A 22,548-nucleotide genomic window follows, 5' to 3' on the forward strand; every position below is an offset into this window, starting at 1 on the left:
TTCAAGTAGCAAAATGGTGAAGAAATAGAGAAGTCGGCCTCAAGTCTTCATGTCGGCCTCAAGTCTTCATGTCGGCCTCAAGTCGGCTCAAAAGAAGGAGACAGACTCCTATATAAGGAGCCATTAGACCTCCTCAACGTAGAAGATTGTCATCTCTAAAATTAGCGAGATAGAGGACAAGTAAAGGTTACCACCAAGGAAAGTCTAAGGGTCTCCAAGATTAATGAAGAAGAAGGGAAGAAGAGCGAAGTTTTGGACTGTTTCTAGGGCTAGAAACAGTCACATGTGCAAGGAAAAAGGAGGACTGTATGCGGGTATAACAACAGTAACATAACAATCAAGTATCCATCTTTGTTTGGGCTAGATCTTAGGCCTACAAGGCCTCTCACTCAAGCGAAGAAGTCCCTCTCTAAAGCAAAGATAAAAAGAGCCTAAACTACAAGCTAACCTATCACACGTGCGAGAATTTAAGGCTGTTGTACAATCATATCAATTTGCATACATATCTCAAGAAGTATTACGTTGGAGCAAGAAAAGGGTGTCTCCATAAGGAAATGACATCACCAAGAATTGAAGAAGGAACATCTCATCTAGAAGCTCACATAAGCGAGGTCTATGTCTAGACAAGGAACGAAGAAGAAGGTCAAAGTGCTGGGGAGTAAAGTGCCGGAAGAGGGAAGACTAAGTGCCAGAGAACAAAGTGCGGAAAGGAAGAAGGACTTGAGTTGTGCTTGGAGGACATCCTAGTCAAGGGTCTAGGGTTTGGCATTGATCAATAAAAAAGCTTCAATAAGAGAAACTTACCAAAGGGTTTTCCTCTCTAAGAGAGAGGTTTTGGCCTTGGCAGAGAGCCAACATTTGTGTTCTTGTCTTTATGTTTTCGGTAGCAGTTTGATGAAAGACACACTCTAATAATAAGAAGAAGATCCAACTAAGATAATTGTAAAAGTGCTTCATAAATTGTTATCAAGACAAGAAGAATCCTAAGATACATACTAGCGCTTGATTCTTCAATAATACAAGATCCTCAAAATTCTCTGATGGAATCCTCATCGTAGGGTTCACTAATCTAGAGAGGAAGCAAGTGTTTCAGCAAGAACTCCAACTTATGGAATCCATGAGATAATGATATGATGACATGGAGCAGATCAAGGAATTGAAGATCTTTTCAATCAAGAAAGCTGCTGGAAGAAGCCTCGATGACTTGAAGGTAAAATAAGGTATGTATGCTTGTGCTTAATATTATAATGTCATGTCATATGGTTGCAGGTAATATGGATCATTGCTTCTATCTTAAGAAGCATGATCACGAGAAATAGGATCTCCTCCTCTGAAAGGATGGAGGAAGGCATAAGTCACACTAGATGAAATCAACACAATATGTCCTCATATGAAATATGAGGTGGTTGACTACAATGAAGAAACTCTAATTGAAAGCTGTTGGGAATGGAATGTGTGAGGAAGGAAGAGATCGATATGAAACCTTGATGAAGGCGATCAACATCGAAAAGACCAAGAAGACTTGACTAGAAAATCTCCCGGAAAGATATGAAGACTCTGATGATGAAGGCGATCAACATGTATGCAGGATGTTGATACCTACAGGAAGATGTCATGATGAAGAACCATCTTGTAAGGTATGATTTGATTTATTATTATGTTTTGATTTCTTGAAATCTCGATGAGTTCATGCAGGGCTACTAGAACAAGAGTTGTAAGCACAGGTACAACTAGCATTCATGTGGTGGATGGAAGAAGCATGATGAGAAAGAAGTAGTCTTATGAAGAAGGTTCCAGATATGTATCAAGAAGGCCACCTTCCATGAAGAAAGGAATGACATGACGAACCAAGAAGGAAAGTGATCGATGTCTGATGGCCTACAAGGAAGAAGCTCAACTGAATTTCATGACATCAAGGAAAGAAGTTTATCAAGCAACTGAAGGACCCACGAAGAAGAAGCTGCTGATGAAAAATGAGAGTCTCTTATTAAGAGTGAGCTCTGAGAGGTCCTTGGTCAAGAGCGAGCTTGGATTGGGTCACCCCTGATTAAAAAGGAGTGACAGTTGTGTTTTTCTATTTCATGTGTCATGCACTAGATCATGACTAACAATCGTAAGTCTTAGTGAAGGCCATGAAGAGAAATGTAGACACATGATGGATGTATCTTCCCTAGTTGAGAGGGAGAGATAGACACAACATTCTTGTCTTCATTTGGGAAGAAAGAATGGAGGATTATTTGGCATTCGATGCTCTTTGAGGATGTATAGGGCATCCAAGATAAGAGTAGGCAAGAGGACCGATATTCTTTGAGGGCTGGGAACCCAAGATAAGAATAGTCCTAGAAGGTTATATTCAGTGAACACCCGGGTGGGTATATACCTTTAGAGACAATGATGAAGGTGTCTATAATTGTTGGTCTTGCCAACGTTGTAGCTCATGGTGTTGTGGATAGATGGAGCTGTTAGTCAAGACCTTGCACTGTGACAATGCTGGTTGATATGATGCTATACAGATGGGATTACCAATCCGATTCTTCTTATGAGAAATTCTTCAGATTAGGAATAATCAAGTACCATCGTAAATGTTGAACAATCTAGGGCAAATTAGGTGTAGTGTGATTCTTCTTTGCTTGATAACAATTTGTGCTATCTTTTTACTTTTTCTTGTTAGCTTAATCTTCTTCTTCTTCTTATTAATGCATGTGTGTGTACTTCATCAAACTGCTATCAAAACATAAGAACAAGAACTCAAGATGTTGGCTCTCTGCGAGGGCCAAAACCTTTCTTCTCTTGAGAGGAAAACCCTTCAGTAAGTTTTCTCTTATTGAAGCTTCTTTCTTGATCAATGCCAAACCCTAGACCCTTGACTAGAAGATCCTCCAAGCACAAGTCAAGTTCTTTCAAGATTACTTTTTCTTGCAGCACTTTGTCCCCCTCCTTCTGCACTTTATCTTTCTTCCTTCGACACTTCTTCCGGCAACTGTAGAGACCTTCTATTGTACACTCTAGAATGTCCCTTGACCTTTTTCTTCCTTCGCTTGTGATGCAGCCTTTCTAACTTCAGGAGATGACTTTGTTTCTTCTCAACCGAGCCTTCTTTTCCAAATATTGCAGACTTAGAGCAGCAACAATGCAGCCCTAATTCTTCGCACGTGTGAGGGATTCTCCTCACAATAACTATGTTAGACTTCTCTTACTCCCTTCGCTTGCATACCCTTCTTCCATGCTTGAGAGAGAGGAGTTGTAGGCCTAGTTTGAACCCTAAACAATGAGATATGGTAAACTGTAAGTTACAGCTGTCATAACCGCAGAGACAACTCTCCTTTCCTCGCACGTGTGGCTGTAACTAGCCCTTTAACACTTCGGTTTTCTTCTTCCTTTCTTCGCTGCCTTGGAGACCCTTTTCTTGTCCTCTTGTTACCCTTTTCTTGCCTTGTACCTTCACAAATTTCAGAGAGGAATGCGTTGTATTTTGAGGGAGTGGACAACCTCTATATATAGAGGTTTGTCCCTCCTTTAGGCTGACTTGCTGCTTTGAGGCTGACTTGATTTTCTTTGCTGCAATAGGTGCTTTTAATGGTGCCATTGCTTCTTTTGATGATGTCTTTGCTTGGAGGATACTTGACTTTGCTTGGAGGTGTCTTCTTTGACTTTTATACATAAATATACATAATGTAACATACCCTTAAGGTCTTCAACATAATTCTTTTGACTCTTTGACTCACCTATAGCACTTTGACATGTGCTAGACCTACTTCAATGAGCAAGAAACTCATTGACATATATTATAAAAATAATATTTCTTTTCTTGAATAAATACAAATGTCAAAAGTACATTTATGAAGACTGAACCTAGTTACATTTCCTTCAACAGTAAATACCTCCCTAGTCAAGAGGGAGTGTTGAATAAAAATGTAACTAGGTTCGGTATTTGTAAATGTAATTTTGATCTTTGTACTTGTCAAGAAAAAGAAATATTATTTTTTGTAAATTATTCGAATGAGTTTCTTGCTCATTCCATAGGTCTAGGAAAGTCAAAGAATCAAAGTCATGTTAAAGAGCTCTTCTTGAGCATGAATATGGGTCAACCTAGTGTCAAGTAGTCCTCCAAGACAAGCACCATCCTCCAAAGAAGAAGACTGCCAACAAACGATGAAGAAAAGTCATATAACTGTCAAGTCGGCTCATAAAAGATGACACACCGGTTCAGTGGTCATGTCGGCTTATTTATGGAGACTAACTACTATATATAGGCATGGAAAGTATCTGCATTACAGGCAGAGAAATCTCGGATGTCTCTGAAGTTTCGGTGGTGATTACAGTGAGTAATCACAATCTCAAAGATCTCGCATACCTCTTAGAAATCTCGGTCAAGTTCAGTATTACAGGAATCTCGAATGAAGGAATATTACAGTGTCTCAGTTGGAGAAAGATACCATGGCTTTTGGATGGGTATGACAGGGGATACACTCTCTCACAGTCTCGACATAATTGTGATCTCTGTGCAAGAAGAATATAGTTACAATCTCGATGAAGACATCAGTAAGAGAGACACAGTCACTTTCTTGACATAACTATTATGATAAGGACTTCAGTGATCCTACAATATTGTTCTCTGTCTCGACATACATTTTGAGTAACAACTATACTCTCATAGAAGTAATCATGCAAAAATTGTCATGATCTCGATGAAGACAAGGCCAATATAAAGATCTAGTTGACGTGGTGATGATCTCAATAAAAGCTCAACAATCATCTAGATGAAGGTGCAACAATGGTACTACTGTAATTATGACCTCAGTGAAGCAACAACGATGAAGATGATTTCAACAGTGACAAAGAAGAGGATTGGTGTCTTGGTCTTGGAGTGGCATAGTAAGTCAAGGGTCATGGTCTTGGTGTTCGTCAATTGGAATCTCTATAAGAAGAATTATGTGCGAGTTTTCCTCTCCAAGAGGGAGAGGTTTTGGCCCTGGCAGAATGCCAACATCTTGTGTTCTTGTCTCTTTGTTTTTGATAGCTATTTGATGAAATAAGAAACACACACTCTAATAATGTCAAAGAGAAGGGAGAGGTTTTGGCCGTGGCAGAATGCCAACATCTTGTGTTCTTGTCTCTTTGTTTTTGATAGCTATTTGATGAAATAAGAAACACACACTCTAATAATGTCAAAGAGAAGATTGTGCTAATAAGAAAATTAAAAAGCCTCACAAATAGTTATCAAGTCAAGAAGAATCTCATTAACTACATGTGCCCTAGATTCTTCAACAGAGTCCACCTTAGTCCCACTTGGATAGATTACCTTGGTCAGGAATCTAGTCGATGGCATTGTGGTGCCTAAATTGTTGAGTAACTAGTTGGATAGATTGCCCTGGTCAGGAATCTAGTCCATGGCATTGCAGTGCCTAAATTTTTGAGTGACTGGTTTGATAAATTTCCTTGGTCAAGAATCTAGTCCATGGCATTACGGTGCCTAAAGTTCTTCATCGTTCATATAGTTTGAGATCTTCCATTGTATATGTACATTTTGAATACCTCCCTAGTTAAGAGGGAGTGTTGGAAAAAGTAAATATGTTTGGTCTTAAATAATGTACTTAAGTCATTATGTAATGTACTTGTCAAAAGAATAAAGAAAATAATTATTATTATTATTATTGTGACATATTAAAGCATGGGTTTCATGCTTGGGTCACCATGTTTTAGGTCAAAGTCCCCATTGAGGACTTCTAGGATTTATTCTGAGTCTATAGTATTATTGTACATTTAAAGAGTTCCTTCTTGGGCTTTTGAATCATGTAAAAAGGTTTAGTATTGAGTAAAATATGAATTATGGAAAATCCACACCATGTCGACCTAAGGGAAGTTTAAGTCGGCCTAAGACCCTATTCGACCCCACAAGAAGCCTATAAAAGGAAGGACATCGAATTCATTTGCAGCATCACTTCTCGTCAAGTTCGAATTCTTTGTATTGAGCAGAAGTGCGAAAATTTGTTTGCTGGGTAGAAGTGCGAAGTGGGTAGCTGGGAAAGTCTGTTGTTAGGAAGCCAAAGTGAATGCGAGTTTGGGTGAGTCTAAGGAGTAAAGGAAAATCGAAATTTTGGTGGTGGTCTCTCTCTGTTTCGTGCTCTGGATTGGGAGATCGAAGTCTTCCAAGTTGGATTACTGCCGGAAGCTGTTAGCTGCTGCAAGTTGCTGCATAGTCAAAGTTGCTGGGAAGAGGTCAATCTTTTGGAGGCTGACTTGGTGTGGAGGGAAGGTCTGGTCAAGGTCTAGGGTGAAGAGTCTCAAAGAATACTATTGAAAGGAAGAATTACTTTGACTGGGTTTTCCCCTCGAGGGGTTTTTGCCCTGGCATGTGCCTACATCTTGTGTTCATTGTTTTATGTGTTGCTGCTTTTGGTAATTGCTTGATGAACTAAAGAAAGAAGATATAAAAAATCGTAATAATAAGAAACATCACAAGTAATTATCGAGATCGAGAAAATCTTTACTGCGTTTTTGATTTTCCAACACTTCAAGACCGCGGGACATGATTTTTAAGTATAATGTAGTTCATTAGCAACAATATAAGATAATTTTATTAATGTCCAGTAAGTTACCAAAAATAGGTCAAGGGGACTACTAGGTACATCAAAATCAATACACAAGTGAGAGTATGAGTGCAGCTCCTATAAAAGCAGATATAGTTTATGAAATCTAAGCCATAAGAACTAGAGTCTATCTTCCAATAAGGAGATATAAACTTGGGAATCATGAAGAAGAACGAAATAATCCCTATCAAGAGTTTGAGAAATTGCGAGAATGTCTTGATTGTAGATGCCACAAGAGAGTGCTAAAGGTTTCCTAGTGTCATCACCCATTGATGATCAGATTAATGGTGAAGATAAGTTTTTTGTTGAGTCAATGATCATTATACGTGGATCTTTCCTACCATCTGAAGCCACACCAAAGGAACTCCCAATAGAACGCTGTTTGGATGAGCTGGAGTTGGGAGATTTGGAAGTTTGGGCCTGTGGCACATCATGTTGTTTGGAAGAGGCTGCCCTATGTTGATATCTGAAGGAGGAGGAAGAGGAATGTCTGCCACGACTAGAATACTTGCTTGTTAGAAAATCAGAAAGGCAGAAATATTTTCATATATTTGATAATTACTTGTGATGTTTTTGATTTCTTATTAGATTTCCTTTATATCTTCTTTCCTTTTAGTTCATCAAGAAATTACCAAAGCAAAAGCACATAAATCAATGTACACCAGATATAGGCACACAATTAGGGCAAAACCCCTATCTAGGGGAAAACCCAGTCAATAACTCTTCCTTCAATAGTTTTCCTGGGATAATCCAAGACTTTAGACCTTGACACAAACTTTCCTCCACACCAAGTCAGGCTTTTTGTTATGAATATAATTCATAACAAGTAAATAAATAAAATAAATGTAAATATTAAATAATGAAATATTGATTATGTTAAATAGTCATTAAGTTAAGTGAAAAGACATGTCTAAAAGACATGCCCAGTCATAAAAAGACACCTGCTTATATATATATGCGGGTCCTCATTGTAACATTCATCAGATATACATTTTTATATATAATAAATTATTATTACAAAATACCTCGTGTGTCTTTACATTCAAGTCTACAAGCTATTAGTTTCTATGCTTCAGTGGTATCAGAGCCATTGCGCACAATATAATCATGAGAGTCTTTGAACATTGTTCGCAGCACAATGTGCCATTACATTCATGTCCTGAATGCATTGAGCAGTTTAGTAAAATTCAAGAAGCATTTTCACGCAGATTAAGAGCAACATCAACTGATCCCAATACAACCAGTAAAGCTCTTCAAAGTCCCCGGGGATGCCATCATTCAGCCATGGGAGGTGCTCGCGTGCTTCGGCAAGAACGTGCCATTGCTGAAAGGTCTACTCAACCCCAGAAAAGGTCGAAGCTTGTTTCTTTAGACATTGAAGTAGGTTCTATAGGAGGTCGGCTTCAAACTGATTCTGAGCATGAGGGTGGGGGGATGTTTCTTTCAAAGAACCTCACCCTCCTAGCATTGATAAGGGGAAAGAGGCTAGAAATCATAATGTCGAGGCTACAGTTGGAAAGGGCAAAGAGACTGGAGTTAAAAGGAGGGCCCAGGCCTTCTCAAGAGGACATGATTCCGACAGAGATCCTAGTTTAATTGTATCAAGGAAAGCTTGTACCCCAGGCTGCAAAAAACTGGGTAGAGAGATATGAATCAGATACAAAAGCTGCTTTAACAGAGTTACTAACAATGCTATTTGAGGCATGTGGAGTTAAATACCAGGCAGATGAAGGTCCTTTGGACGAAATTGATGTGGATGATGTGGTGGTTTCCTTAGTAAACCAAGCCAAGGATGGAAATATAGAAGACTACCTTGGATCCAAGCAAAAGGATTTGAAGAATTTCAAAGATAACCTTCTTGTTTTTTTAGACAACCTTGTTCTTGAATGCCAGGATGGACCTTTGTTTGATCAAGTATTCATGGAGAAATGCATAGATTATGTGATTTCTCTTTCATGTACACCTCCAAGAGGTTTTCGACAGGTTACAACATTGGTTGGACTCCAGCTTGTGACATCACTTGTTACCATTGCAAAAACTCTCGGTGGATAGCGTGAGACTACACAACGCCAGTTGAATGCTGAGAAAAAGAAAAGGAAAGATGGCCCTCGTTTGGAGTCATTGAATAAGACTTTGTCTATGACGCATGAAAAGATAACTATGGCGGAGGAAATGATGCGTAAAATATTTACAGGGCTTTTTATGCATCATTATCGAGATGTAGATCCAGATATTCGAATTGCATGTATCAAAGCTATTGGTTCATGGATTCTGTCTTATCCATCCCTATTCTTACATGATCTATACTTGAGATACCTTGGATGGACTTTGAATGATAAGAATGCTGCTATCTGGAAATCTATAATGCCACTGCAAAATCTATATGAGGTGGATGATAATGTTCCATCACTTAGCCTCTTCACAAAACGATTTTGCAACCGTATGATTGAGCTAGCAGACGATATTGATATATCCGTGGCTGTTAGTGCCATAGGACTCTTGAAACAGTTATTAAGGCATCAACTTCTCCCAGATGAGGACCTTGGCCCACTGTATGACCTATTGATTGATGAACCACCACTCGTTTGCCGTGCTGTTGGAGAATTAGTGTATGACCACTTAATAGCTCAGAAATTTAGCAGCTCATAGCCCATGATGAAAGGGATGGAAAATGAGTCTGAAGTTCCTTTAGGCAGGTTGCTGCAAATATTAAAGGAGTTTTCCATAGACCCAATTCTCAGTGACTATGTGATTGATGCTGTCTGGGAAGATATGAAGGCAATGAAAGATTGGAAATGTATCATTTCTATGCTTTTAGATGACAATCCAAGGATTGAACTTACAGAGAAAGATGCCACAAATCTTGTTCGTGTTTTATGTGCTTCCATGAAGAAGGCAGTAGGAGGGAAGATTGTTTCTACTGTTGATAACCGTAAGCCTTCACTCAACAAAGCTCAGAAGGAGGTACTAGACAATAATAAACGTGAAGTAACAACGAGTATGATGAAGCATTATCCACAACTGTTGAGAAAATATTTAGCAGACAAGGTGAACATATCATCAATAGTGGAAATAATCATGCATATGAAGCTTGAACTTTATTCACTCAAACGTCAAGAGCAGAATTTCACGACTATGCTTCAGCTTATAAAAGAAGCATTTTTCAAACACGAGATAAAAAAACCTGCGTCCACCTGCGTCCCTGCCGTGCTCCCCGACCACTCCGACAACTCTGCCACCCTACCGTCTACTGCAACCTTTCCTTGGCATTCAGACAAACCGATACAGTTAAAACGTTACAGTCTCTGCCGTCAAGCACCGTGTCCGAAGGTCAACGGTGACGACGGTTCATTCGAACGAGCATATAATTGGCTCGAGATATACATAAAACATGTAGTCGATACCCTGGGTCACTTAGTGGTTCGAGGGTATAATGACGGTGGGCCAGTTGGTGGTTCGATGGTTTGAGCTTATAATTATCAAATACGGGGAACTCTGCGTCAAATTACATTAGCAGAGTTATTTGCATTGCTTCATTTCTTGGATCCATCTGAAATTCCAAATCTAGAATCTGTAGCTTATGCATTTTCAGAAATTGGCACCAACTCTGATGAACGTGATAGTGCAAAAAGTGTGGAAAATATATCACGAATTCATGAACTATTGCAGCCGAGAATGTTGAGAAGGCTCAAATCTGAGGTGCTCTGGGATAGGATACCCGGGAAACGATTAGTGGAAGTGCCATGTGCACTTGCCATCCCTCAACAACGTTTGTATGTGAACCTCTTAAAAAAGAACTACAAGGAGTTGAACAAAGGCGTTCGCAATGGTATGAAGTTTATACCATTTACATGTTGGGACATTAGAACCTAAAATAGGACTTGTGAATAATGTTACATAGATAAGCAATATATGTTATTTTTCATTTGTTCTTTGACATCATATGAGATGCAAGTCAAAAAGAAGAAGAAGAAGAAAACTTAGGGTTATTTAATTAAATTATTTAAAAAAATAATAAATTAAAATAAAAAAAAGAAATAATATCCAAGGGAATATTACAGATTCTACATGACGAGACGCTTGCCAGATTATATACATCGAGTGACAAACACTAAGTGAAGAAAATATTGAGTGACAGACACTAAGTGAAGAAAATCGACAACATTAAAGCTTTGAGGACAAAGCTTCTGAAGAAAGGGGCTATGTTATGAATATAATTCATAACAAGTAAATAAATAAAATAATGTAAATATTAAATAATCAAATATTGATTATGTTAAATAGTCATTAAGTTAAGTGAAAAGGCATGTCTAAAAGACATGCCCAGTCACAAAAGGACACCTGCTTAGGTATATATATGCGGGTCCTCATTGTAACATTCATCAGATATACATTTTTATATATAATAAATTATTATTACAAAATACCTCGTGTATTTTTACATTCAAGTCTACAAGCTATCAGTTTCTCCTATTTGACTTGGTAGCAATAGCAACACTTTCTTGGACCCAACAACTTCGATCTTACTTTGGAGACTTCGATATTGGCTGAGAGACTTCGATCTTGACTTAGGAACTTCAATCTTGGCCCAATACAACTTCTTGAGGCAGCAACACCCAACAATAACAACTTTAACCTATACTTATTCTAGCAGAAGCAACATGCAACAACAACGACATCAATAAGAGAACTTCTATCTTCCAATCTAGGGCACGAAAGAGAGAGAGAGATGCACCAAAATTTCGATTTTCCTTCCTTCTTTCACCTTGACCAAACTCACACTTCTTTTAGCCCTCTTCCTTCACTTTGCACTTTTTCCCAGCTTCAAAGAGATATTGAACTTACTTGAGATGTTCTCCTCCAAATGAATTCGAACTGCTTCTTTTATAGCCTTTAGGTGAGGTCGAATAGCCCTCCTTGAGGCTGACATGATCATCTTAAGGCCGACTTGGTGTGGAGGCAACATATTTAATTTTTGACTCAATACTAAACCTTTTTACACGATTCAAAAGCCCAAGAAGGGTCTCTTTAAAAGTACAGTGATTCTGTTAACTCAGAATAAATCCTAGAAGTCCGTAATGGGACTTTGACCTAAAACATGATGACCCAAACATGAAACCCATGCTTTAATAAGTCATAATAATAATAATAATAATTCTTTTCTTGATTCTTTTGACAAGTACATTAAATGATGACTCAAATACATTAATGAAGACCGAACCTAGTTACATTTTCCAACATTGCCCTGGGTCTAAACATGACACAACCACAAGGGTCACATGGGTAGGGTTAGATGTTTCCATGTAATTTGGCAGACCTAGAAGTTGATGTGTAGTTGCTTTATGCCTCATTTTTGGTGTCTCTCGCGATAAGCATCATAAAGGAGGATGTAATCATCTTGGTGTTGAAGATCTAAATCCAAGAATCTCCCTTACGTATAAGACCAAGTATTGATGGTTCTGATATTTGAAGAAGATGCATAGGGAGTTGTGGGACACCTTGAAAAGGAAATGATACTAACCTTGGATATTGTAATAGAGGGGGCACCTAAAACTAAAAGGATCCTTTGTCACATTCTCCTAGAAATGGAAAAGTAGGAAAACATTGTTTGCTTGTGGAATATGGTGATTAGTTTCCACCCAAAGCAGATGTGAATCAACCTAGAACAGATCAAGAAGGATCATGGGTTTGTGTACACAATGGCAAAGTGTGTAGGCCATCCTAGGTTTGATAGCCCATGGTGGTTCTACCAAAGTGACTTGAATGTACTATCTATAAATATTAAAATATCTTCCTTGATGATCTTGTTCAATGCTTACTTAGTCGTTAGCAGATAGCCAGCGGCATTGAGAAAGTATCTAAATGGGCAAAGTTTGTCCATCGAGATACTCATGGACTATAATAGTTGTGTAACCTCAACATACCACTAGTGAGTCTATTCGGAGGGATAGATTGAGGCAATGGCCTACTAGGAATGATATACTAGGTAAGGATACTAATTAGAAAAGCTCTAAACTTGATGGAGAAGTGACACCAATGAAAAAATGGCCTTGAATCGAAAGGAGTGTGTTGCAAACTCTCCTTGAACTATGTGTTGGGAGACAATCCTCTTACATCTGTTGATGTGGTGAAGTATGGGAATTTGGAAACTTTCCATTCTAGCCCCATTCTTTTCTAACAAACTATGTCCCTAGACCTTAGAGTTGTATGAAATTATGGAATTGATAATGCTGTTTAGAAGCTTCTTCTTGGACGAAATGTCTTGGAAGTGGTGTTGAAAACATTGTTGCTCAAGGAGGGCTAGCGAATCATAGCCTTTGTTGATTCGAGACTGGAGGGCTTGTCACTATCCAAATTGGGGACCTAATAATTGAACACCCAAGTAGGGTTTAAGTTGGGGTGATCTTAATCCCCACATCTTGGAGGTTGGATTGGTAATTTGATAGGACATTCTTCGAGCCATTGAAAATCGTAACTTTGGTTTTCCAGGGTTGAACATTTGTTGTTGAAATTCATAAAATTTGGATAATGTATTTAATTGTTTATGAAGACCTTTGGGGGTGGCTGTCAAGAGAACCACATTGTTAGCAAAGAGGAGGATGGAGATCAAAACATGATGAAGGAGGAAACCATCCTTGAGGGCCTGTCTTCAAAGGTGATGATGACAACCACTTGTATTCTCTAGAGGGTAGCTTAATACAATACACAAAGGGATGCACATGAAAGGTTGTTAATTTTATGGGAAAATGAAAGTTGGAACATTAATTAACACCAATTTATGGCATCAAAAACATTTGGAGTCTTATATGTGATTGACAATACATCCAACCATGTATAGGAAATAGCTTGAATGCTCCTAAAGGAGTCATAATTATTCCATATGCTTATAATTCATCCTTTGGCCCAAGTGTTTTAAGCTCAATTGTTGTAGTTAAAATAGTTGTGAACTAACGTTATTGTGAGAAATTGATCCCAAGGAAGTAACTCTACAACAATCAATGTCACAAGGTTCACCGCACTTGAACTTTGAGGATCGAAGTTTGTGAATCTCAAAACAAAGTTCAAGTTTGACTTCTTTTCGGTTTAGGTTCACTTTGTTTGGTTCACCCTATGAAATGTGCCCTTAGACCTCAATACTATTGTCAAATGTGCAGTCAAACGAAATGCTATGTAATGTGCCCTCAGACCTCCATCTAATGTGTCGGTAAAATGTTCCCTTCACATGCTTTGTGTTGCATCCTCGGATATGTATTATGCCTCACACTCACCTTGTATTTATACTAACCATGAGGGCTCCATAAAATAACACCATGTGGGCTTGACAACTGTCATTAGGCCTCCTAATAGCTAGGCCGACCTAAACTTCGTGCCACCATGCCCACACATAACTTTCAAAAATTCATAACTCCAATTTGAAAACACGGAATTCAATGATTCTCGATGCGTTGGAATCGTCTCGACATCCTCTATCATGTCCATCCATCACATGTCAAAGTCTCATCATGATTTTGGCCCGAAAATGTAGGAGGTGCTAATTTTTGTAGCTCGGGTAGGTACTTTTGTACCTGCATAATGTATTCTAGCCATGTGCCTTGACTAGAAGGACCTTGTGCCTCTTTAGGAGCTTGCATGTGATAGGCAGAGTGTGCAAGTGAGTTGCATGCATGCGGATTAGTTGCATGTGACATGCATGAGATGTGCATGTAAAACAAGGTAAATTTATGAATTGTACTTGAGCTAAAGTAAAGAAAGCTAAATATAGGAAAGTTAACTAAAATTAAGTCACTGTTCTTCAGTTATCTTGGTGAGCTAATTTTAGCCGTCAATCTTAGCTTAGGAAAGTTATAAATTGAGCCATAGTGTTGAGGCTAGGATACAACACAGAACAAGGTTGAGAGTGGCATCTCAATGCGCATGTTGGGATCGATAGAGTGTAGAGAGGTTGAAGATCTAGATCTACAAGAGAGAGCAGGGCTACTGGATCAGATCTAGAATATTGTAATATGTATTTTCTCAGTTGGGCCATTATCCTAGGAAGGAAGCCTAAGTAAGTTCTGAGTTTTATTAATGATGAATTGATTTGTTGGGTAGAAATTTGTTCGTGATTCAGATCGTAATTTGCTTTCGCTGAATATTATTTGTTAGGAGCTTAGCTGTGTGTTTATTTTGTAATTTGTTGCTTGGAATTAAGTACCGAGTGTTGGGTCCATGTAAAATCTAACATGGTATTAGAGCTCAAACTTTGAATCAATCTCAGAATCGTAGGTACTGAGTTCACCTGAATGTCGAAGACGGGTTCAACTACGTTCGTACAAACAATTTTTTTTTAAAGGGACAATAGATCAGCCGATCGAGAGAAATTTTTCTTAAGTTGAATTTTTTCTTGGTGGGCACGATTTGTTGTTTTTTTTAGAAAAATAGAAGACTAGGCGCTGTAGCTGACATGCATGACGACCCAATCAACGGTCAGGACCAATCGGTTGTCCGACATAGTGCAACAACTACAAGGGTGATGGTCGTGACGTGAGGCAGATCATAGGTCCGTGTTGAATTTTGTAGCTATGGTCGGTCTTCATAATTAATATTTTAGCCCTTGGAATATATAATGAAAATGTAAGACATGTTCTTCATGTCATTTTCATTGATTAGCCCATGAAATGATTAATATAAGACATGTTCTTCATGTTGAAAAATGTGTAACTAGGTCCGGTCTTCATAAAGGTGAAATGTACCTTTGATTCTTGTAAAGTATAAAATGAAAGAAAAATTTTATTATAATTTTTGGAGCATGGATTTCATGATCAATGTCTTTTATTTTATAGGTGAAGCACCCATTGAGTGATTCTAGGGTTTGTCCTAGGTCAAGAAGTCAAAAGAGTCATTGTCATAAGTTGAAGGCCCCATCGGGCACAATGTAACTTGTAAATAAAATTATTTGTCTCAAAAATTGTTTAGATACCCTCCAAGACCAAGTCGGTTTGGCAGCTGGCAAGTCGACCTAAAAGGAAGAGCCACGTCTACCTTGAAGAGCCTATATATAGGAGGGAACTCATCCTTCTTTGAGATACATTCACTCATCTCTCATTTCTAGCGAAGAAGGAAGAAGAAGGCATCGAAGAAGGAAGAGGTTTGGGCTATTTCTCCCTCACACGTGCTAAGGAGAAGTAGGGTTTCTACAACAGATCTAGGGTTTCTCTCTACAAGTTCGATCTTGGAGAAAAGAAGGAAAGTAGGTCAAGCAAAGGTCATCAAGGGTCATCCTCAAGCTCTAGAAGTGAGGGAAAGGCAAGCGTAGGTCAGGGGAAGGCTCAAAATGGAAGATTGAGGCTCACACGTGTGGCAACAACAATTGCTGGGGGGCCTGAAATTTCAGATCTGCAGTGGAGGCCGAAATTCTGGAACTGGAGGTCGAAGAAGTGCTATTGGAAGAGATTTGACTGGATCAAGGTTAGCATATCGTTGAGAGAGGTTGGTCTTGGTCTTGGAGGGTTCTGAAGTCAGTCTTATGGTTTTGGAATTCGTCAGTTGAAGAATCTATAAGGAAGAGAAAAGATTTGCGGGTTTTCCTCTCAAGTGGAGAGGTTTTGGCCTTGGTTTGCAGCCTACATTCCGTGTTCTTGTTCTTCTTGATTTTGGTAGTTGTTTAATGATAAACACATATAATAATAAGTAAAAAAGCTAATAAGAAGAAGCACATCACAAGTAGTTATCAAGTAAAGAGAAATAATTATAATCATTGCCCTATAGATTTCTCAACATGGTATCGGAGCTAAGGTTGGCTAAGGGCATTATGAATATCTCTACTAGATTGAGGAAGCTCTTCCAAAAGTGTTCAAAGGTAGCAAGCCATATCAAGAAAGGCATCAAGGAAGCATGGAATCTTCCATTCACTGCAAAGAAGGAAGTAACAAAGATAAAAGATGAAGGACTCTTATCAACACTCATTGGCACATTCCATGAGGAGAACATTTCAGTGATCGATATTGGTGCATCTAGACACATGACTGGTCATCACAAACAACTGTAAGGAAAATCTTCTTACTCAGTGGAACTTGGAGATAATAAAGCTATCTTGTACGAGGAATTGGATAAACCTCTATAGAGATGGAAAATGGAAGCAACATTCATCTCAACAACACCCTATTTGTTCCAGGTTTGCATAAGAACTTACTTTCTATTTCAACTTTAGAAGATAAGGGTGATAGAATAGTTTTCATTGATGGAAGAGTAGTAGTATGGAGTAAGAACTCAAGCATAGAGAATGCTAGAGTAATTGGTATTCGTGAAGGAAGACTTTACAGGTTGATATAAGCTTTGGTTCACATTGAAATCAGCCCATGTGAACTCCAGCATAAAAGATTTGGCCATCTTCATTTCAAAATCCTTCCAACTCTAAGTTCTATAGTAGAAGGAACCTCCGAATTGAAAGAAGATCACGAAGGAGTATGCAAAGGATGTGCATTGGGTAAGAATACTAGGAGACCATTTGGAAGCAATGCTTCACAGTCAAAAGAACTCTTGGATCTCATTCATTTTGATGTCTGTGGTCCTATGACTCCTAAATCACTTGGAGGCCATCTATATTATGTCACATTTATAGATGATCATTCAAGGAAAACTTGGGTTTACTTGGTGAAATCCAAGGACGAAGTTTTTACAAAATTTCAAGAATTCAAAGCTGAAGTTGAGAACCTCACAGAAAAGAAAATCAAGATACTAAGATCTGATAATGGAAGAGAGTATACATCCCACACAAATTGTAGCTTTCTGTAAAGAGTCTGGGATTAAGAGGGAGCTGATAGTCCCATATAATCTGGAACAAACTAGAGTTGTAGAGCAAAAGAACCGATCCATTGAAGAAAGTGTAAATGCAATCTTGTATGATCAAGATCTACCGAAATTTCTATGGGGAGAAGCCACAAATACAATTGTATATATATTCAAAATCGAAGTACCCATAGGTCACTGGATGACAAAACTCTTGAGGAAGTATTCACTGGGAAGAAACCAACTGTAGATCATCTCTGAATCCTTGGTTGTCCCGTATATATTCATATAATGAAGGACAAAAGAAAGAAGTCGGACCCATCAGGCATGAGAGGAACATTTGTTGGCTACAACAACTCCTCTAAGGCCTATAGAATCTACCTAAAAGAAGGACACCATATAGAAGTCAGTCTAGATGTCATATTTGATGATACTGTTGCATTCAAGAAATCAAAGGAACTTCCCATGGACTCTGATGATGAAGAACTTTCAGTATTTGAACAAGAGGTTGACAGATGAAGAAGAATTTCACCATGAAGATGAAGGTCCCAGTGAACCTATTCAACCAATAGTCATCCCTGAATCAAGAAAGATACCTAATTGGTTGAAGTCAACACTACTTGATGCAAAAGTTCATGGATCAACTCAGGGCACATTCAGGGAAAGTAAGAAGCCCAAACGAAAAAAACTAATAGAAGCAAAGCCATCCACTTTTGAAGAAGTTGCCAATCATGAAGAATGGAGTTTGGGAGTGTTGTCGCACAAAATTTCTAAGCATCGTGACAACGACTTAGATCAGGGGATGTCACCCTGATCCCCAATCTCTTCGTTTAAGTTTTCTCCCAACAACAGGCTAAGGGGGGGAGACCCTACGGAAATGGAATGAAGGAGAACTAGTTGGGGACCAACCAGTTCAGGGGACACAGTGAAGCGACCATGTACTTGTTTTATATTTAGCAAGATTTATAGGATTTGATTAGATTTAAGCAATTGATACCAATGCCTTATGGAGTCCACTATCTTGCTAGGAAATTTAGGACCAAGCAATTGATTTGCAACTGCTGCTTGAATGAATAACTATCTTATATGGAGTGCAGATCCTAAAACTAATGTGCGATGCAGGAATCTTGGTTAATTTTAGTTAAATGCCTATCTAAGTTTTAACCCTTCGATCCTTTCTAGATTGAGCCTGATTCCGTAGTACTTGGCAGAGAGAAGATAAGGTGAAGTACACTAAGGTGTGATTAACGATACCTCTCCTGAAAATCTATCATACCCAGTGCCTCCGGCACTACATAGAGCTATGGCTATGACTACTGCAAGGTCAACATTTTAAGTACTATTAGAAGCAGGCTTCTCAAGAAAAGATGGATGGGTACCCATCGTTCTATTGACCAACCTTATGCTTGGAAGTAAATTTAATTATGCAAGGCTAAGCTAATATGCAAATGCATGAGATGATTAGAAGATGAGATGAAGTTAGATTCAAGGATGAAAAAGTGCTGATGCCACAATTTGCTTCAGAGTTATATATCAAAGCCCTTAATTGCCAAAATGAAAGTTCACTTTACTAGACTGAAAGATAAACTTCCCAAACGCTCAACGAAAACCTGAGGGATCTCTTGGAAACATTAGATCAACGATCAAAACAAGTAGAGAAATAGAACAACAATGAAATTTTGAAGAAATAGAGATACCTACTACTTCGATCCAATTTAAAAATGTTACCCTAGATCCAACAAACTGAATAAGATACATATATTCAGATTATTCTAAGAGAGCTATTGATTGATAGTTTTCACACAATATTAAACATAAATTAAAACAATGTTACCATAGATTCATGAAGAGGAACACAATCGCATGTTGAAACCCCAAAGACTTTTGCATTAATTCAAAAAAAGTATACAAGAGAGCTTGAGAGCCTAGTACACGATTCAAAGATCGGATGAAAAGACAAATTGACACCGACCTCTAATTTATAGGTAAAATCTCCGACGGCTAGTTGGCTTGATCCTTGTCAAATTAATTTCAACTGCTCATAAATATTTAATTAATCTTTAATCATCACCGTCGAAATTATTTAATTTGAGGAAAAATCGAATTTTTCATTTAATTGATTTTTATTTAACTCAATTAACTATTTTGAGTTAATTTCCTCAAAAATTTGACTTTGACTTAACCACCAAGGCCCAAGGCTCCAAAATTTCTTGATTTTTTCAATACTCTCTTGGTGGAGGACCTCCAAAAATTAATTTCTTTAAAACCCACGAATTTCACCTTTGGAGAATTTAATTTTACTTAGGTCACAAAATTAAATAAAATATTTGGCTTGGGATTTTAATTTAATTTTGTTAGAAAATTTAATTAATTGGCTTATGAGGGGATTAATTACTTTTCCAACCCTCTAATATTTAGCCACGGTGTTTAATTATGAGGGACCATGCACTAAATATTTTTTACATGAAGATTTTACAATTTAATACATGAAGGGGGAACACCCGTTCGTCATAGACCCTCAACATTTGCCTATTTCTGCGACAAAAAATATGATCTAGTAGATCAAGTAATCTGTAATAAAATAATCTAGCCAATTAGCTAGGATTATTCCCAAATTACTTTTACAAGGACTTGATAAAAAAACACTAGGATTCACTTAATATCTTAATGTCAAAATCCACCCTAGCTTTGGGGTGAGGTTGGAGGGAAAAACTTTGTTGATCATTTGTGTCTAGAAACACAGATGATTCAGTGAGACAAAAAATCTCCTAAGATAGAAATCATCATCAAAATACTATGCTTACCTAGATTGTTACATACATGATGGTACTAAGATCGTTTACATGATAACCATGCAAAATGGGTTTACATCTTTGACCAACTGCTGACTGATGATGAAATCTGAATGATGCAAACATTCGAACATGATAGATCCCTTTTGTGAAAAAAGGGGTGTACTGCTACGGTGTCGACACAGAGTGGTCAACATCTGGCTCTACATGGGGACACTTTGCTTCATTGAAGGATGTGTGAATCCAAAATCTGCACCCAAACAACACACAAAATTACATAAGCAACGTCCATCCAAATATCATCATATAACATTAAGCACATGAAATAAAAGCTCATTAACAATTTTATTAACATGAAAAGTAAATCTAATCCTAAAACATAAATGAAATGCTTAAATGACAAGGTGTATGGTTAGAAATGTTGAATAAAAGTGTAACTAGGTTTGGTATTTGTAAATGTAATTTTGATCTTTGTACTTGTCAAGAAAAATAAATATTATTTTTGTAAATTATTCGAATGAGTTTCTTGCTCATTCCTTAGGTCTAGGAAAGTCAAAGAATCAAAGTCATGTTAAAGAGCTCTTCTTGAGCATGAATGTGGGTCAAGCTAGTGTCAAGTAGCCCTCCAAGACAAGCACCGTCCTCCAAAGAAGTATACTGCCAACAACATGATGAAGAAGACAGTCATGTCGGCCTCGAAGCATATATATATCACAAGTCGGATGAAAAATAGAGACACATTGGTTCACCCTAACATGTCGGCTTATTATGGAGACGTGACAACTATATAAACCCGGCTAAGGTCACCACTGATGCTTAGAATCTCGGACATCCTAAAACTGCGGATAAGGAGCAGAGATATCTCCACATACATCTTTGAAGTCTCGGTCAAGCACAGTGGTATAGGGTCTCAGATGAGGTGCAGGAGAGTGAACATAAACCTTTGCAACTTCAGGTGAGGACAGAGCCTCGACATACTTCTAAAACCTTGGTCACAATTGCAGTAATATCTTCGAACTCCTCTTTGATATTGCGGACAAAGGAACAATATTACAAGAAGCTCAAATGAAGGTAGTAGACCAACACTTCGGATGGATCACTGTGATCTTAGACAAGCATTATAGTGACACAACTTCTCGGCACAACTGTGATCTCGGTGCAAGGAGGATGCTGTCATAAGTCTCGGTACAACAGTGTTGCAACAACAGTAATCTCAGTGATTACCTTTATAGTGCAGCAGGAACAAGACCTAGTTGACATGGTGAATAAAGCAAGATGCAACTATAAGGATCTCTGTGATATTATGATCATGATCTCGGTGAAGCAGTAACAATGATGATAATGATCTCAACATCAAGAAGAGGATTGGTGTCTTGGTCTTGGAGTGGCCTAGTAGGTCAAGGGTCATGGTCTTGGTATTCGTCAATTGGAATCTCTATAAGAAGAATTATGTGCGGGTTTTCCTCTCCAAGAGGGAGAGGTTTTGGCCCTGGAAGAATGCCAACATCTTGTGTTCTTGTCTCTTTGTTTTTGGTAGCTATTTGATGAACTAATGAAGACACACTCTAATAATATCAAAGAGAAGATTGTGCTAATAAGAATAAGTTGAAACACCTCACAAATAGTTATCATGCTAAGAAGAATCTCTCTAACTCTAATTGCCCTAGATTCTTCAAAAAGAAATACAATACAAAAGATGCCCCATGGCATCAGATGTCATCTTTGAAGAATAGCTTGAGCATTTGGACATTTACAGGTAAGTCAAGTGGTTCACCATCCAATCTACTCAAGTGGAATGAATTCGGTCCAGCGATGTCTCGGATAATGTACGGTCCCAACCACAAACTGTCAAATTTCTTATGTTTTCCTAGTTTTTCATTCTTGCGATCCCAAAGAAGTACCATATCTCCAACCTGCAAAGATCTAGATCGAGATGATTTATCAAAGCTTTTCTTAATGTTAGATTGACTTTTACACATATTATCAAAAGCTTTCCTATGAGTTTCATCCAACTCCACAATCTGATCAATTCTGTTTTGAACAACATCTTTATCAGTAGAAAAATGCTGAAGGAGTTGATAAGCTGGCAATTTAAGGTGCACAGGTAAAGTTACATCCAAGCCATAAACTAATTCAAAAGGAATTTTACCAGTAGCTTTCTTTTTCGTAATCCTATCTGCCCATAAAGCATACTTGATTTTACTGTCCCAATATCGCTTATTATCTCCTACTATCTTCTTGATAATGGTTATAAGATTTTGTTACTTGATTCAGCAAAGCTGTTACCTTGAGGATAGTAATTAGATGAATGAGATAAGACAATGCCATACTTGAAGCAAAAAGATGAAAACTCTAAAGAACTAAAAGCCTTGGCATTATCAGTAGTGATCTTGGCAGGG

The 22,548-nt window shown here is 38.1% G+C and overlaps 1 protein-coding gene and 1 pseudogene across 5 annotated transcripts in view; both read left to right on the forward strand.

The window, feature by feature from the left end:
* Positions 1-22,548, forward strand: part of LOC149165308 (uncharacterized) — a 427,682-nt gene that overhangs the window by 148,659 nt on the left and 256,475 nt on the right. The window lies entirely within an intron of this gene.
* Positions 7,698-10,058, forward strand: LOC149165309 (sister-chromatid cohesion protein 3 pseudogene; annotated as a pseudogene).

Source organism: Pinus tabuliformis, chromosome 5_1 (assembly GCF_031772625.1).
Source record: "Pinus tabuliformis cultivar Carrire ecotype Pingquan chromosome 5_1, CPIR1, whole genome shotgun sequence".
Taxonomy (NCBI): Eukaryota; Viridiplantae; Streptophyta; class Pinopsida; order Pinales; family Pinaceae; genus Pinus; species Pinus tabuliformis.